An 18,542-nucleotide genomic window follows, 5' to 3' on the forward strand; every position below is an offset into this window, starting at 1 on the left:
TGGCTGAATCAATTAAAAATGGTAAGAGGAAGTGGGACAGTTACACTATGCCACCGTGTTTTCTAACTACAGTGTATATGGCACGCACATCTCTCTGTTGGCCCTAAATTCATTCAAGGCCCAGTGCTTTTTTGGTTTACTGGCCAGCTACTGCACCCAAGGCCGTGTGAAGGGTGAATAAAATGTTTTTCAAACAATCTATACTGTGGCAAGACTCTTGTGAGAGCCGTTTTTCTAGTACCAGGTGTGACAATTGAACAGTTACAAGTAGACACAACAAATATTCTTAAGAATATGAATTTCAGGTATAGGAGAAAAAGTGGGCAAGCCTTTTGTTAGAATACCACCAAAATGCTCTATATTCCTTCTCTGACAATTAAGGTCAGTTGTTCAGTTTTGTTTTTTCTGTGCCTGGTTGTTTATTTGCACTAGGGATTATATGATTACGTTTCCTAACAGGAAGTATTTCCAGATTGGTGCTCCAGTCTTTACCCTTCAGTTTAGATGAGAGAACTTATTTCATTTGATGACATTCCGTTTCATAATAGGAGAGTATCAGAAAATGTCAGCACTTTTTGCCCAGGGTACTAAAATAAAGGATGACCTTCATGCCTATGTCAGACTACATGGCTTAAGTAAACTCTACCTCTGAATGTCGTTTTAACCTGAGGAACAATGGATTCCTCTTATTACATGCCCTCGGCCCATATTAAAACATAAACAAAATCATTTGGTGAAGTTACTAGGTAACTGCTCAAGGAGTTACTGCGGGGCTAGCAGTTCTCTATGCAATGCTTAACATTGTTATTGAAACATGATTTTCCCCACGGATATGTACATTAAAAAGATTAATTGTTATTCCATTTCCAAGACGGTATGAAACAGATCAAATCCTTAAAGCCAGAACATATTGCACAGTTTAACTCAACCATCACTCTTAGTGCTACTTTGTCTTCGTTGGGCCTCGATACCAAGCTGCGTACAGCCCGATTTATGTAATTGTATGGTTATGTATGTTTCCTGTATTATATAAGTAGTCTTATCATTGGAAGTAATTTTTAAAATTTGGACTGAAAGGATCGTGGGTCAGCGAACCAGAGAGATACCATAGAAGCTAATGGTCAGTGACCTTGCTGTACATGGACTGCAGAATAGCAGGATCATATGGAAGTCCTCAGACAATCGGTAAGGCCTGGGGTTAGCTGTTGTGTTTAATCTACATGAGGGAATTCAGGTGAAAGGAGAATTTAATTTGGATTTTAGCGGATTATGTTAGAATGGTTATAAAATCAAGATCCCAGGTGTAATGCTATTGGTCTTTAACCACCGACTCCATCTTGACCACTGACTCCATTTTGTGCTTAGCTTCGACTGCCATCTCATTGGTGGTGCAGGTATTTTTCCATGCACAGCTTCTTAACCTGTTTTTGCTTTTCTTACCAGGGAAGGTAAAATAACATGGGGGATAAAAAATTGATAAGACTGTACAAAGCTGAGAATGTTTATGGTAGAGAAGGGTACAGCTTGGTTTTGGAAATACAACTTGGGATCTGGCCAATCTCTTGAGTGTTTTTTCAACACTGACCCACTACGGCCAGTGCTTAAATTTCACAACTTAATTGACAGGAGGGGTGGGTTTCTTTAACCTTCCTCTTAAGTTTGTTTAAGGTATATAAGGTGGGGAGCCTTGACACTGAGGTAGAAGTAACTCATCTCTTCAGAGTGGATGCATTGCTCAGAGTAATCCTGTTGGGGTGATTTCTCCTGTCTCAGCTGTCACAGGTTCTACAGCGTGACATTGGAAGACAAGGATGATGTTGGATTCAGTCCCCATGGTGATACGTTTTTAATTCTCAATATCTAGCATTACTGTGTGCATGCATAAATATACATAGTCACTGCATATATATTCATTGCTGATGTATTGCATTTCTTTGATTATTATTATTCCACTGCTGTGATTATTTTAAGAGTTGCACGTGTGTTGCTGCATTCATATTAAGTGCTCACGTTATTCTTTGGAAAGTGCCTTAATAAATGCATTGCGCAGGCTTAGTGCTGCATTCTTTGCATTCTTTAGCTTCGTTCTATCTCAGTCTGAAGCAAAGCAGAACAAATTGGCATAGTTAGCGGTACAAGGTGGAAGGTTGGAAACCGAAAGATTTAAGTGTGAAAAATGTTGAGCAAGAAGTCGAAGGTGGTTTCCATGGTTCAAAAAGAGATTCCACAGTGGGAGAAAGAACCTTATAATGTTCTCTCGAATGAATAGTCTTGTGGGGCAGGTTTATGCGAAAGTTGGGACGGATGTCTTAGCAAAGCTTAGCCAAAATTTGTTTTACTCTGTTTACAGAAAGCACCTCTGGAACAGAGATGTGATTCATCTATTTTAGGCAGACTGGGCAGGATCCTGTTATCTGCTCATAAGAAAATGCACGAGACATGTAAGAAAACCAGCAATTAGAGAGGCAGATAGCTGAAGCTAAAAATAATGTAACTGGCTGCCTTGTCAGAATAAGTTATTACAAGATGAAGCAGATACTTATCAATCTGTAGCTGAGAAGGCAGCTGTCCGAGTCGCCCAATACAGGTATGGTAACAGAGGGGTAAAATCAATCAAAAGAAAGTAGATTTTGCTCTTGCTAAAGCAAGGTTAAACTGGGATCCCGAAATCTGTGACTCAGTTATCTGGGAAACCACAGGTTTTTCAGATTCCAGTGATGAAGCAGTTAAAAAAGGTGGGGACCAGCTTGAGCCAGATGAGCAGTGGTTCACACGCATCCAGTGTTTAGACGAAAGAGACTGGGCACTCCACAAAATCCAGCAGGAATTGAGATGCATTCCCTAAAAGATTACACCCAGCAAGAAGTTACAGATATTATAGACAGATTCAAGCACAGATCTGGGGAAACATTGCTTACATAGATGGTGGGATTATTTGACACAGGAGCCTCTGGGAGTAATGTTTATAGGAGGCACTCCTAAGATTTGTACTGTTAGCACTGACCCTATAATACAGGAGTGTTCAGGGGTTACCAACAAATCACCCTACTGCGGCTAGTAGTCATGGGGTGTGAACATAAGTATCCTACACAATCAGATTGACCACAAAATGACAAGCCTTGGTACACCTTAAGAGAATTAAAAAGGAGGGAATGAAAACTGCTATTTTTCTGGGTGATGGTCACCGTCTGTTAGACCCTACTGCACTCTGTGTCAGTGCAAAATAAAATCATTTGCCTTGCTCTTCCAGCTTACAAGCAGGTAATAATGACTCTCTCCTAACCAGACAGGGCAGGCATTGAAATACGTACTGGAGGCAGTTTGCAAGTTAGGAGAGCTTGGAGACTGGACAAAACCTGAGAGAGCCTTGAGGTCTTAGTCACACAGATAATAAAAGAGTATCTAGGAGATTCAAATTTATGGCATTACTGAAGGATGGTGTCAACAAGGAACAGATTGATGGGATAGATATCAAAAGCTTGTGGGAGATGTACCGTAAGAGAGGGCTGGACAGAAAGGAAGGCAGCAGGGAAGGAAGATAATAAACGAGTGAATCAGGGCCAGCCACAGATGCAGGAGGGTGGAAAAGAGAGGGAGAAAAATGTTTCTTCACGAGGGAAAGAGGAGGAAGATTTGGACAGCGAGTGGTTAACTGCTGAGAACAGGGAAGGAGAGGAATCTGCTCGCAGATATGAAAATATATATCCAGACCTGACTTGGGCAAAAGTTGACAGGTTTAAATCAGATTATGAAACAGGTCAAGCTCTGGTATAGGGATGGACTTGTAAAGATAACAGACCCTATGTTGATTTAGAAATACACTGGAGGAAGAAAAACGTTCAAAGGTCTGAGCATTAGTCGACACAGGAGCGGAAGCCTCTAATTTATGGAAATCCAAAAAAGTTTACCGGTCAGCACTACACCATCACAGGGTTGGGTGGAAAACATACCCCTGCCTTGCAGACTACTGTTCAAATGAAAATAGGAAGAACATCAAAAAGAGAATGTACTGTTTTAATTGTGCCCCTCCTAGAGTATATACTGGGAATTGACATTCATAAGGGTGTGAATTTATATTTTGACGATGGTTGTTATCAGTTTAGATCAAAGAGATACATTTCAGTGGCAGCAATGAGGGTTGGTCATCTAAAGATAACCCCAGTGAAGGTGCCTCGAGCAACCAAGGTTGTTTGTTTGAAACAATATTAAATTCCAGGAGAGCATGGGGAAAGGAGTGAGACTATACAGGAGTTGATTGAGGCTGGTGTGGTAGCTCTAGTCACCACTGAATGGAATAATCATCTGTGGCCCATGCGCCGACCTGATAGGCGCTATACAGTGATTGTTGATTACTGCAAATTGATTAAGTGTACCCCCCCCTTTGACTGCTGCGGTCCCCAACACCCATCACTTTGATTAAAAGAATACAAAAACATAAAGGGACCTGGTATGCAACCATTGATATTGCTAATGTTTTCTTTTCAATTCCATTGGCCCTGAGAATCAGGAGCAATTCAGTTTTTCACACTGTGGCAGACAATTCCGGATGCTAAGATTTCCACAAGGCTATGTATATAGCCCTACCATCTGTCACCGGCTGGTGGTAGAACACTTGGATGAAGTATCTTTCATTCCAGGAGTGCAATTGACCCATTATATTGATGTGGTGATTCAGAGAGATACAGGTGCAGACTCAGTTGAACCGGGTTGTGGAACTCTTGAGAGCAAAGGGTGGATGAATAATCCAGATAAGACACAGAGACCCTCTCAAAATGTGAAGTTTCTAGGAATTGAGTGGAATCAGGGACATAGTGAGGTGTTGCCGCAGGCAAAACAAAAGATCTTAGAATTTGCCACTCCCCGCTCTAAGCAGGAGACTCAGCGATTCACTGGATTGTTTGGTTTTTGGAGACATCATATCCCTCACTTTTAACTCCTTTGTACAAGGTGACAAGAAAGAAACATGAGTTTGGGGAGAGCAGCAGCAGTGTGCTTTTGACTTGGTAAAGGAGGAGATTCAACAGGCTTTAGACTTACGGCCAGTATAGGAAGGAGACATTGAGTTGCATGTAACCGTTCAGGGGCAATATGCAAATTGGAGCATGTGGCAAAAGCAGGAAAGAACAAGGGTGCCCCTTGGTTTCTGGACCAAAAAGCTACCTGTTGCTGGAGAGCGATATACTCTCTTTCAGAAACAGTTACTTGCTTGTTACTGGGCTCTAGTAGATGCTGAGCAAATGACCCAAGGTCATAATGTGATTGTAAGAACTGAGATTCCAATAATGCAGTGGGTGATGAGTTCACCTAAAACTCATCGCATAGGACATGCTCAAGAAGCTAGTATCATACGTTGGAAATGGTACATACAGAACAGGGCCAGAGTAGGACCAGCAGGGACAGCAGCTCTACATGAACAGGTGTCACAAGCCTCTGTGCAGGATAATGAGAGGGTGCACGAGGTACCACAGATAAGAGTCATCAGTGAGATGGATTGAGCCATTTGAATCCCTGTCCCCTGAGTATAGGAAGCCTGTATGGTTTACCGATGGTTCAACCAAGTACGTGGGGGGCCAAAAGACATTGGAAGGCAGTGTCATATAACCCAGTCACCAAGAAGTTGTTTTCTTCTACAGAAGGGAAGAGTAGTCAATATGCAGAATTGTACACTGTGTATCAGGCACTGAAAGAAGAATTGCCTGGGACTTGTCACATTATACTGATTCTTTGTCTACCGCCAATAGGTTAGCCACCAGGCTTCCCAAATGGCATGCACATAACTGACAAATACATTCTAAGGAGGTGTAGGGTAAAGGTTTGTGGCAAGAAATTTGGGAAATGCTACAGCAAAGTACAGTTAATGTGTATCATGTAGATGCCCACTGTCCCAGCGACTCACTAGAATGATGGTTCAATTCCCTTGCAGATGTCAAAGCCCAAATCTCAGAGGCAGAAGGAGTGACTCAGGATTCTGACTTGGTGGGGATGGCTAAGTGGGCAAACCAAAAAATGTGGACATCTAAGAGAGAAGGCCACGTGCATGGGGACAGAGATTAGAGGGATGCACATTCCCCTAGAGTTGATAAAAAAGTGATCATGCAGTGTCCTATTAGTCAGCGCACACAACAGAGATCTGTCTCGCAAACAGTCAAAGGTGAGTTGGGGGGAGGGAAGTTGCTGGCAAAGATATGGCAAATTGGTTACATTGGGCCACTACCGACTAGTCTCGGATGTCAGTAGGCGTGCACAGTACCAGACACTTGTTCTGGTTACCGGATTGCCAAACGTGCTACCCAGTACACCACCATCAAGACTATGGACTTGTTAATGTTATATTACGGAGTCCCACTCTAAGTCCAGAGGGACAGTGGGTCACATTTCAAAAGGAAAATTGGTACACGATTATTGCTCCCAACACAATATTGAGTTTATTTATCACATTCCATATTATCATTATCCATCAGCTGCATGACTGATTGAGAGAATGAATAGCTTAATCAAAAGCCCAATTACGAAAACTATCAGATGGAACTTTGAAAAACTGGACAGAGCATTCAATTTAAGCCCTCCAAATTTTGAATAACAGACCATTGACAAATGCAGAGACCCCTTTACTGCGAATGTTAACCCTAGTATTACAGATTCAACCCCATGTAGCAACTAACACCATCATGTATTCGGAAATAAAACCAGGAGCCTTAGCGCCTTACCACGCCACACCAGAAACTGCAGGTCTTGATCTACATGTCTTAAAATCCTGTACATTAAAACCAAGAGATATGGCACACTTTGAGACCAGTGTTGGAATACAGATTCCCCTGTGGCATTTCGGATTGATTGGTCCCAGATCTGGGTTGGCACTCAAAGGCATTCAGGTCTTGGGGGAATGATCAATGCAGACTACCAAGGAGAAATCAAAACGATTCTGCGGAATAGTGGAGACACTGACTTGATAATACAATCTGGAGACAGAATTATATTATCCCAGTGTATAATGGAATAGTGAAAGGGGGGACTTCCCCAGCCATTTATACAGTGCATAGGGAGGGAGGTTTTGGCTCAGCTGACAAAACCCTGTGCTAAGGTGTGGGTAGAATCCGCAAATTATCCTCCAGAACCAGGAGAAATCATAGCCAAAGGGCAATGACAATGTCCTGCTAGTCATGAAACCAGGTAGAGAACGATGGAAATATGTACCAGCGGATAAATGTTATTTGCGAGAATGATCATACTTGTCTCTTTTACAGATCATACTACAAGGTGTCTTTGTGCTAGCTGTTCTATGTGGTCTCCCTTCGGGCATGTGCGTGTGGGGTCAAGAGGGACCAAAAGCTCTCAGCTCCGAAATGATTGACAGACCGCACTCATCGACACCTTTACTGCACTTTACTGTAAATGTTTGGACTCATCTGGCACGAGTCGTTCTCAAAAGGTCGGACTTTTGTATGACTCAGATGCAATGTACTGTGGATGTCATCTCCACCTGTTTGGTGGCTATCCCAACTCCTGGCAAGGTTTTATTACAAATATTTAATACCACCAACAAAGATGGAGCATTTCAAGAAAGTGACGTGTTATCTAATTTTATTCCCTACGAACATTGTAGGTCTTGCCAAGAGGTAACGGATGAAAAATGGGACAATATGACCCTGATGATTACTTACAATATTACCACGGTGATGTTTGTTATAACTTGTGACGCGTGCAAAATCGGAACATGTACACAGGTGCACCTAGAGGCAACAAATGGGCCTCCTCGAGAGATCCTGTGGGAACAACGAACACTGTCAGCATAGAAACGATAAACATTGTAAGAAAATGGATAATAGCAGCAGTCACAGTATGGAGACAAGACATGCTAGTCACATCAAGCATGTCAAACTACCAGTGGGATGGTTGTTCTCTTGTGGAAATACCACTTTTGCATACATTCCTGTTAATATAACTGGTGGACCGTATACCTTTACACGATTAGGAGTCATGATGTTTCCATTTCACTCTGTACATGCTCGCTATCCGAGGGAAACAGTTCAATTAAGGGAAGACTGTGACTCTGAAATTCAATTATCATCTAAATCAGAATATGTGAATTTAAGCATTTCTATAGTAGGAGTTCCAGGATTAGCTGTTTATAATACTCGACTTATTAACAAGGTAGCATGCTTAAAGGTTAAGAACATTAATCATACCTCCATTGCTTTAGCTGAGTTATTGCTAGATATACGAGGTACTAGAAAAGCTGCATTGCAAAACAGGGCCGCCATTGACTATTTACTGTTAAAGCACGATCATGGTTGCTCAGAATTTGAGGGCATGTGCTGTTTTAACATATCAGACCAGTCTATATCCATTCAGCCTCATATTGACACTTTACATGAATTGGTGAAAGGAATTAAACAAGATGTGGACCAAGGGTGGTGGGACTGGTTTTGAAACTGGTTACCTGATGTTGAGCAATTATGCAATATTTTAGGCGGGATACTCGTAGTGATTTATGTTGTAATCAGTCTATGTACAGTGCATACCTAATCTATTTGCAATGTTTAAACCAAAAAGGGTTACTTTTAAACCGGTATGTTATGGAAGTCAGTGGTCAAAGGGGGTAGAGTGCTTAGCTTCAAATGCCGTAACATTGGTGGCACAGGTATTTTTCCACGCACAGCTTGTTAACGTGTTTTTGCTTTTCTCACCAGAGAAGAGAACGTAAAATGGGGGATGAAACATTGATAAGACTGTACAAGGCTGAGAATGTTTATGGTAGAGAAGGGTACGGCTCGGTCTTGGAAATACACCTTGTGATCTGGCCAGTCTCTTGTGTGTCATTTTCAACACTGACCCACTATGGCCAGCGCTTGAATTTCACAACTTAATCTGCGGGATGGGGATTTCTAGAACCTTCCTCTTAAGTTTGTTTAATGTATATAAGGTGGGGAAGCATGACACTGAGGTAGAATGAACTCATCTCTAAGAGTGGACACGTTGCTCAGAGTAATCCTGTTGGGGTGGTTTCTCCTGTCTCAGCTGTCACAGGTTCCACAGCTTGATGTTGGCAGACAAGGATGATGTTGGATTTGATCGCCATGGTGATGCATTTTTAATTCTTAAGGTCTAGCATTACTGTGTGCATGCAAAAATATACGTAGTCACTGGATATATATTTATTGTTGATGAATTGCATTTGCTCTGATTATTATTATTCCACTGCTGTTATTATTTTAAGAGTTGCATGTGTGTTGCTGCATTCACATTAAATGCTCACGTTATTCTTTGGGAAGTGCCTTAATAAATTCATTACGCAGTCTAAGAGTGCTGCATTCTTCTGATTCTTTAGCTTCATTCCCTCTCAGTCTGAATCAAAGCAGAACACCAAGCCTGAAGTATTTTGTTGTTGCAGGTGTGTGCCATGGCGAGACTGCTAAGTTTATGAACTGAATTTTGCGCTTTAGAGATAAAAGATAGATTGAAGGCTACAAAGTGTTTATGTAGGGGGGGTTGTCCTGACAATGTTTGTCAGCAGGATATATGTTGGCTGAGGTGTTTGCATATTAGTATGTAGGAAAGGATATCATATTTTCATCTATACTTACATTGGCAGTAACATTGAGAGACATGATTAAATAGTGTGTACATTTACTTATTGTATTATTTAACTGGGCTAGAATTACTTGCATATTGCTTAGTAGAGTTTCTGCTTAAAGGCCAAAGCCCCAACAAAGACTGAAAAAGGCAAAATGTGTTTGCATAGGGAGCAACATTATAGAGTTGCCTTAATGGAATGGCAGCCAAACTAAGTACTGGTATCTAAGTAGTTTGCAAAGTTTTATTCTGCTTCCTGTTGACGCTGAGGTTGAGTAGGTGACTGCATATAGAGCAGGGGTCTCCGATCTTTTCAATAGTGAGAGCAACTTCCGATCAAATAAACTTATGTGGCGCGACTGCCTAGTTACTGTATAAAGGTACATAAAGGCCAAGCAACATAAACGCTGCCATTGAACACCTAATCCCATTACAGGGAGCACAATTATTAATGGCATAAAAGCTGTGCCCTGTAGGGTCTCCCAGGAGCTGTTTAGTCCTTTTACTTTGACACGTGAGAGATGGGTGTCTCTTTTTGTCCTAAAATAAAGGGGGTGACACAATGCTTATTATGCCATATAGGGGCGGAAAGAACGCCATTTTCTTGCTTATAGTCTTAAAGTCATTTGGTTGCAGTCTGTTTGACAAGGTCAGTACTTGACATTTCACTGCTCTAGTTCAAAATGCCCAAACACTCCGAGACACGTACACAGGCAAACAAACTAAATGATAGTTATTTTTTAACATATACATCTCATCCTTAATTATGACCATTAACAGTTATGTACAGGCTTTGTAAGGTCTATCAGTAAGCGTATTTCTGCAGCCATACCTGGGTCCATGTGTATGTATTTGAGGCAAAATTGACACCTGAATTAATATGCAAAGAGATAGCTGTAGGAATTAAAGCACTTTTGAAGAAAGGCAGGAGGGAAAGGAAGAACAGAGGGCAAAGAAAGAAACAAAAAAGTGAGAGAAAGAACGAAATAAGAGAACGATGAAAATGTGGGAAAGAAAACAAGGAAAACCTGATAAGGAACAAAGAAAAGGAAGGAAGAAAGGAAGAGGGTAAGAAGGACGAGAGAGAGAAGGAAGGATAGCAAGGAAAACTGGTAGAAAGGATAGAGAATGCACAGAGAAAGAAAGAAGGCAGTAGAAAAAGAAAAGAAGGAACAAAAGGGGGGTGATATGGGTGAGAGAATCAAAGGAACAGTTTGGAAATGAGACAGCAAGAGAAAAAGAAGAAAAAAGGAGGGTCTGCAAGAAATGAGAGAAAGAAAGGGACAGCCACAAAGCGAGAAAGTGGAAAGATATAGAAAAAAGGGTGACAAAGATGAAGGGATAGAGAAAGACGAAAAGGAGAAGGATGAAGAGAATGAAAGAAAGATGACATGAAAAAGAAAGACTGAGCAAAAGAAAAAGGACGAAAAGAGAAAATGTGAGAAACAAAGCTAAGGAGAAACAAAGAAAGATGAAGTGAATGAAAAATTACTGTATAGCTACTCTGAAAAACGTGTGTTTTAGATGTAGTGCAATAATTCTTCAATTATTTTACACTGAGTTTAATGCAATAAAAGTTCATGTGAAGGCAGTATTTACGGTTTGAGTTTTCAAACAGTGTGCTCCCACTTGAGACATTTATTTATGGTCAAGCTTCTTTCTCAAGGAGAGGGTGGGGTGCCTGTAGCTCCTGTCAAGTTTCCCTGCATCACAGGACAAGTGCAGAGTTTAAAAACGCAACAACTCAGGGGATGGGTCGCAAGCTACTCCAAGATTGGTGACAAGCTACTGGTATTTCGCGATCAACCCATGGGAGACTCTGGAGATACAGTGAGTCTTCAGAGCTTTGCAGCACAAGCTATGATTTCTGATGACCCGAATGCCAAGGGGAAGTCTGTGCCTCCCAGACTGGATCAACTGAAGCCATGAAGTTGGAAAATGGACAAAGAGGACAATAAGGGAGACACCTTAAAATGTGATCTTAAATGGAGGGGCTGCTAGTACTGTAAAAGGCCTGATGTACCAAGCTCAGTATGTTAAACTTTAATCTCTGTTCCACTGGCAACCAAAGTAGAAGCACCACCCGTTGGTGCCCTCTGTCCCTAAGGTATGTTTGGCAGAATCTTCCTCTGGTGTTTCAATTGGAAGAAACGTGGAGAGACTAGCACATCAACTTGCACTTCCAAAAAAAAGTCAATTTAAAAAAGAAAGCCCTTCCTGCCTCTCTACCCTATCTCTTTCTTCTCCGTCTGCATCTTTTTTTAGCTCTTATTCTCCCTCTCATTCTATTGCTTAATGTCTCTCATACCTGTCCCATTAGAAGAAGAGGGTGAATTGAACAATCAACATATTTTTGAAAGGCATTCAGCATAATTACTACTGTAATGCATATTTTCATCATTTAGTCAATCGTCTTTTTCCCTTTCCGGCCGTCTAGATGTCTTTCCTACGAAACTATTCAAATGTTCAGTGATTTAATAGCTTTGTGAAAAAATACAACAGTCTGCTGTCCCAATATCACTATTTACCCCTTCATTTTAATGAAGACATCTAAGTTCAGTATTGGACTCCTTAAAAAATTGGGTTATAATCTCTCTTTTGGACATGAAGTGCAGTAAGGCAAGGGATAATTGAGGGTACAAAAAGCTCTTTTGCACGCATCACTTCTGCTGTTCTGCCTCTACTCTTTATAGGGTATTTTATCATCCTGTAGTATTTGATCTTGTTGATGATCTTGCCTTCATTGTCTGCCTTTCCTCCTCTTCTTTTTAGAGGGACCAGGATTTTATCTACTTAAATGTCCTCATTTTGTTGGAGTCCAGGACCCTGTCTGAGGCGAAGCATTGGAACTTACTACCTGCAGTGGTTTGGCAGGTTTGACACTTCTATGAAAAGGTAAATCAACACCCCTTGTGCTAGTCATTCTAGTAAATAAAATATTTCCTGTTAGAAATGGGGTCTCTATTTGGTAGTGGTTTGCACCCTGTCCAGGTAGGGACCCTCACTCTAATCAAGGTAAGGGGCCACACAGCTAAGATAACCCCTGCTCACCCCCTTGGTAGCCTGGCATGAGCAGTCAGGCTTATTTCAGAGGCAATGTGTAAAGTATTTGTACACACACTCACACAGAGTAACACAAGTGAAAACACCACAAAAGAACTCCGCACCAGTTTAGAAAAATAGCCTTTATTTATTTCAGTAAAACGAGACCAGAACGGCGAAAATCCAACATACACAAGTAAAGTTACGATAACTAGGGACTTACGAGTGGATCAGATATGCCAGTCATGGAAAAAACAATCACCAGTACAAGTTGGACAGAGAGCACTTGCACTTTAGCACTGGTCAGCTGTGGTAAAGTGCCCAGAATCCTAAAGCCAACAAAAACAGCTCAGAAGAAAATAGGAGGAAGAAGGCAAAACATTTGGAGATAACCCTGCACAACCCTCTTCCAGCCTAAAGCCAGGACAGACTAATCAATACCTTGATGGACTTCACTGCTTAGGGAGATAGAACGTGGACTCTGGCCTATAACAGCAGGAGCGCCTTCCAGTTCTACGCCTTTCTGAACCCAGTTGGTTTCCTCTGTCCATAATCTCAGGACCCACTAAGCTAACACATGGGGAATCCTCCTCCTCACCTGCAGACCCCATCTGTGCAGCACCTAAACCATACTTTGCTCACAAATGTATCCCAGTAGGCAGACAGTACCATCATGTCCAATGTAGTGGTGTGGCCCATTCCACCCTCTGGGTATGACTCCTGTTGTTAACCCAAAGGCAACTCTTTCCTCAAGGACAGCAGCCCACAATGGCCACTGACAGGTGTCAGTGATGAGAGCCAGGTGTCAGTCCTTTTGTTGTATCTCAGAGTGGGGAATGGTATCCCCAGGTGACTGGCACCCTTTGTCCACTCTGCTTCCTACCAGTTCAGGGGTGGTATCCTAAGACTGGTCCTCCAGCCCAAGGTTTGTACCCATAGGAATCGGGGTGAGTTCCTCCTCCCCATGGGCCCTTTCCTGGTGCTCTGTACCTTTCTTTTGGATGCTGTACCCACAGACTCCAGAAGTGTCAGGGCTCCAGTGGCAGCCATCCTGTACAATTCTCCCACCAGTTCAGGACTGCTAACCTGCAACTGGTTCCCCAACCCAGGGTCTGTACCCTTAGGCTGAGCATGTGCCTTCGAGGGTGAACAACCACCCCCCAGCAAGGGAAAACCATTCCTCATGTTTTGTGTTGGAGTTTGCTTGGCTCAGGTCTCTTGACCCCGGTCCATCTGACAGAGCATAAAGCCCTCCCAAGCCAAAAGTGGCATCACCAGGGTCATTCCTGAGGTGCTCTGACCTCAGTGCGGGCAACCCCTGAAACCCACTAAAACCCCCCTCCCCCAACCAGGCACTGCCTCCCCTTCTCACCCCTCCTTCTGGGCTTCTGCACCCTGTGCTCTTGAGTGGTGATGCCAGACACCAGAACTGGTGGGACGCTTGTGACAGCTGCCCTCCCAAGTTCTTCTGATGCTATAGGATTCCCGTCAGTGGATGGTCTCCTGGTACAGACCAGGTCCCCCTGCCTGTGCCCCTTCTGAGAGCAATCCAAGCACTGGGGCTGAAGATAGGGCACTGTGGGCCTCTGCCCATTCCCAACCCTTCTCCTGCTCCTGGAAAGGACTTGGGGCCCTTCTACCCCCCTGACCCTGCTACTACACTGGGACCTATCTGGGGTACGTCAAGCCTCCCCCTCACTCTGATGTGGAAAATCTGAGCCACTACCATTAGTGTGACTCCCCAATGCCTCTTCAGACCCTCTATCATTCACCCAGAGGTCTGCCTCCAGTCCAGGTTCCCTGGGGTCATAGAACTCACACTCCACCAGGTGTTGAAATAGCTCTGGAAAACCGTGACTGAACATATGCTCTCCAGCAATCAAATTGTACAGCCCTCACATGTGTTAACCATACTATCCTTCACCCAACCAGTCAGTGCCTTGAATAGCCCACATCATCCCCCATCTGGTGAGACAGTATCTGACTGCCCTTCAAACACAACCTGCCCTCCTCTGGGGTGATTCCATACTCCCTGACCAGGGCTTCCTCTGTGGGGGTACACCTCTCCCTGTCACTCCCATCTAGAGCCAGGAGTGTGTCCCTCCCTAACCCAAGAATATGACTCCCTGTGCATGTTCTCCAGTCCACCTTGGGGATCCTGTGCACCTCTGGAACGCCCTCATATGCCTCAGCCCATTGGCGTATGTTACCCACTCCCTAGAAACCATGTCTCTGGGTATGTGGACCTTTTCTTCAGTATTGGACATGGTACTTTTGCTGCCACCATCTGAGCTGAACCGAGCCCGTCTGGATTTAAAGTACAGCTCCTTCCGCCTGAGCTCATGAGCTAAAAGAACTTTCTCCTCCTCAAGGGCCAGTCTCGTTTCCTCCAAAGCTTTTTCTCTCTACTGCTTCAACCCGAGCTTTACCAGCTCCAACCCGAGCTTCCTGGCTCTCTGCCTATTCCTCATGTCCTCTGGAGACAGACCTGGAGAGGAAATACTGCTGCGAGCTCTGTCGGGAGCTCTTCCACCTTGCAGACTGGTCATCCGCCCCACAGGTGATGCAGGTTCCTCCAGCCATCCTAGGTGCAGACTTTGTTTCTCCTCCTTCACAACATCATTCCCATCCTCCATGTGCTCATCACCCTTACTGGCTGCCAACCAGGCCCTCAGTGCCCTTTGCAAGCTCCTCCTTCCTAGTGAGACATTTAGTAGGACATTTAAACTTCCTGCAGAACTTTTTGAGCTAAGGCACCATATAGTTTTCCAACCTCTCCTGCTCAGACACCAAATCTGCAGCTCCAACTGATGACTCACCAGACTGAGGCACGATTGTGGCTAAAACTCAAGAGTTGCAAAAACAAAAAGAGGAAAACGGTATGCTGGTACGTAATGGTCTGCGATATGGAAGTAGTGTACGCCAATCACTGTATGCAGTGTAGAAAATCAAGTCCTATCATCACTGCTGATCACCAGTGTTAGAAATGAGGTCTCTAGTTGGCAGTGGTTTGCACCCTGTCCAAATAGGGACCCTCACTGTAGTCAGGTTAAGGGAGCCCCAAAGCTAAAATAACCCCTGCTCCCCCCTTCGTACCTTGGCACAAACAGTCAGGCTTATCTCACAGGCAGTGTATAAAGTGTGTGTACACACACACACACACACACACACACACACACACACTTACTTTGTCCTAGTGAAACAAGACCAGAATGACAAAAATCAAACACACACAAGTAAAGATATGAATTTTCTAGTGCTTAGAAACACAACTGGAGCTATCATGGCATCCTGACGGAGTCACTTCCAACAGTCCGCCACTCGCGAGTGAGGGCCAGTCCCACAGACCTCGAGTATAGTACAGTGGAAAACGATGAGGAAACAAAGCTGTTGCACAGTGTCAGGGCGGTGAGGCATTGCTGGAGCCGTTGCGGAGGTGGTTCCTTACTGCTACCGGGGAACTGAGACATTGGTTCCTTAATGGTAGGCAGGGAAGTTGAGGCGTTGGTTCCTTACAGTTGCAGGGCAGGTGATGCGGCATCGGTGGCGAGGCGTTAGTTCTTTACAACAAGGCGAGGTTGGTGTGCTTAGTTTCCTCTTTGTTGCACCAAAGCTCACTTCCAAGGGGCCCAGGAACTGGAATTGGCAGCACTTGGCTACTCAGGACTCTCAGCTCCCTTTGTGTGACTGTCTAGAGTGAATGCACAGGCAGCCCAACTGTCACCCTGACCCAGGCGTGTATTCCACAGACAGGGAGAGGCACAGAATGCTTAAGCAGGAAAATGGCCACTTTCTAAAAGTGGCATTTTTAAACCTACAATTCAAAAACCAACTTCACCAAAATATGTATTTTTAAATTTTGAGGTCAGAGACCCAAAACTCTGTATCTCTTTTGTTACCCTATGGGAGAGATAGGTCTTGCAATAGTGAAAACAGCATCTAGCAGTATTTCACTTCTTGTACATGTAGAACACACCAGTACTTGTCCTACCTTATACATACACTGTACGTTGCCCATGGAGCTGCCTTGGGCCTTCTTTCGGACAGTATCCCTAGTAGAACCCCAAAAATATCTGTCTCACCCCCAAATTTGAGGGTTTATATAGCAAATTTTTTCATAGAGCAGTATGAAAACTGCAAAGTCACAGGGATGTGAGCAAAGAAATACATTTGCAACAAATCAGAATACAGACTTAAAAATAATCATATGACCTTACGACCCAAGCACAAAACCTACTGCATGAACATTGAGTGAGCCATTTTGTCCTAATGACATCCAGTACTACCAAAACAACCTAGTTACATAAACAACATTGAACCATTGTGAATGAATGTATTACTGCGTGCAAGCGGGAGATCCTTGGTAAAATGTTACAATAGTGAGCCCATGCTTGAGGACTGACTTCTCCCCCCAGCCTCCCCCCCTGCTAAATTTAGGGTTGTTTGGGGAAAAATAGGAAAAAAAGAGCTGCAGAAGAAAGCGTCAGTGTTTTTTTTTGTTTTTTTTGTTTTTTTTCTGCAATCTGAATCAGCAAAAGGTTTGCGCTGCTAAAATCTCCACTTTGACAACTTTCAGGAACAGGCAGACTTGAATCAGAAAACCAAATTTTTCAACACAGTTTTGGCATTTTACTGGGACATACCCCATTTTTGCACGTTCAACCTCCTTTCAGTTAGTGGTAGGAATGGGTGTGAAATAAATGGTGGATTGTGGAAAGCTATACATTTCTGAAAAGTAGACAAAATTCTGAATTCAGCAAGGGGTAATTTGTGTAGATCCCTCTGTTTTCCTACAGAATGTAACACTTGAAATAAAAAAGAAATTTAAATTGTGTTAAAAACAAAACCAGCCATTTGTGTCTCAGTTTTCATCTGTAACTTTTTCTAAACCGCTTTACAGGCCTTTCACACTCCATTCATATGTGACACACACACAAGACCTTACACACCGCCAGCGGCAGGCCCGGCACATTACAACATTGACAGTAATAGTTTTCATCTGTAACTTTCTAAGTACAGCAGATTTTCAAAAGTAATATACCAAATATGTGTGCTGGACCCTTCTGGTTGCGGGGATTTTTACGGCCTGTATGTGCGCAGAGCCAATAACTGGCCTGTACCTTACAATGGTTTCTTCATTGTGTACTGGGTATACAGCAAGTAATTTGGTAAAATATCAAGAGTGAAAAATAGGTATGGGCACAAGCTATGGAGTTTAGAAGCAGTGGTTATTTGCACATCTCTCAATTTAGGGGTACTCATACTAGCATGTGAATTAGAGGCTATTTCTCAAAATTGCTTCTTTCTTACACACTGTCTTACATTTGGAAGGTGCAAATGCAGAGAAAGACAATTGGTAATAACACTTGTTCTACTGTTCTGTGTTCCCCCAAGTCTCCAGATAAAAACGGGACCTCACTTGTGTGAGTAGGCCTAGTGTCCACGACAGGAAATGTCCCAAAAGGCAATGTGGACACATCACATTTTTCCACTGAAAACTTACTCGTGTTTTGCAATTTGCCTAGCTGTGAATTTTGGGCCCTAGCATAGCTGGCACTTAGGGAAACCTAGCAAACCTGTACATCTTTGAAAACTAGATACTTAGAGGAATCCAGAATGGGGTAAATTGTGTGGCTTTCACAAGGTTCTGTTAGCTACATTCCCTTGCAAACCTCAAAATGTGTCTAACAAACAACTTTTCCTCACATTTCTGAGATGGAAAGTTCTGCAATCAGAGGGAAGCCACATATTTCCCACCACTCAGCCCTCCCCTCGGTCTCCTGATAAAAATGATAACTCACTTGTGTGGAAGGGCTAAGTGCCTGCGAAAGGGAAGGGCCAAAACCGTGTAGTGTTTGGGGGGCAAACGGTTCCAAAAGGAAAGTAAAAAAAAAAAAAAATGTTTTTAGCCTGACTCTGCTTTGGCT

General features: G+C 43.2%; 1 protein-coding gene across 8 annotated transcripts in view; it reads left to right on the top strand.

Moving 5' to 3' along the window:
* The window catches only part of TANC2 (tetratricopeptide repeat, ankyrin repeat and coiled-coil containing 2), a 1,999,198-nt gene that overhangs the window by 245,459 nt on the left and 1,735,197 nt on the right, over positions 1 to 18,542 (top strand). For 5 of the 8 annotated variants that reach the window (XM_069238000.1, XM_069237998.1, XM_069238005.1 and 2 more), the window contains exon 3: positions 12,346 to 12,468. The exons of the other annotated variants lie outside the window; for them this stretch is intronic. The gene's annotated coding sequence lies outside the window, so the exon portion shown is untranslated. The remainder of the gene's footprint in view (positions 1 to 12,345; positions 12,469 to 18,542) is intronic. 8 annotated transcript variants of the gene reach the window in all.

This window comes from Pleurodeles waltl, chromosome 6 (genome assembly GCF_031143425.1).
Source record: "Pleurodeles waltl isolate 20211129_DDA chromosome 6, aPleWal1.hap1.20221129, whole genome shotgun sequence".
NCBI classification, from domain to species: domain Eukaryota; kingdom Metazoa; phylum Chordata; class Amphibia; order Caudata; family Salamandridae; genus Pleurodeles; species Pleurodeles waltl.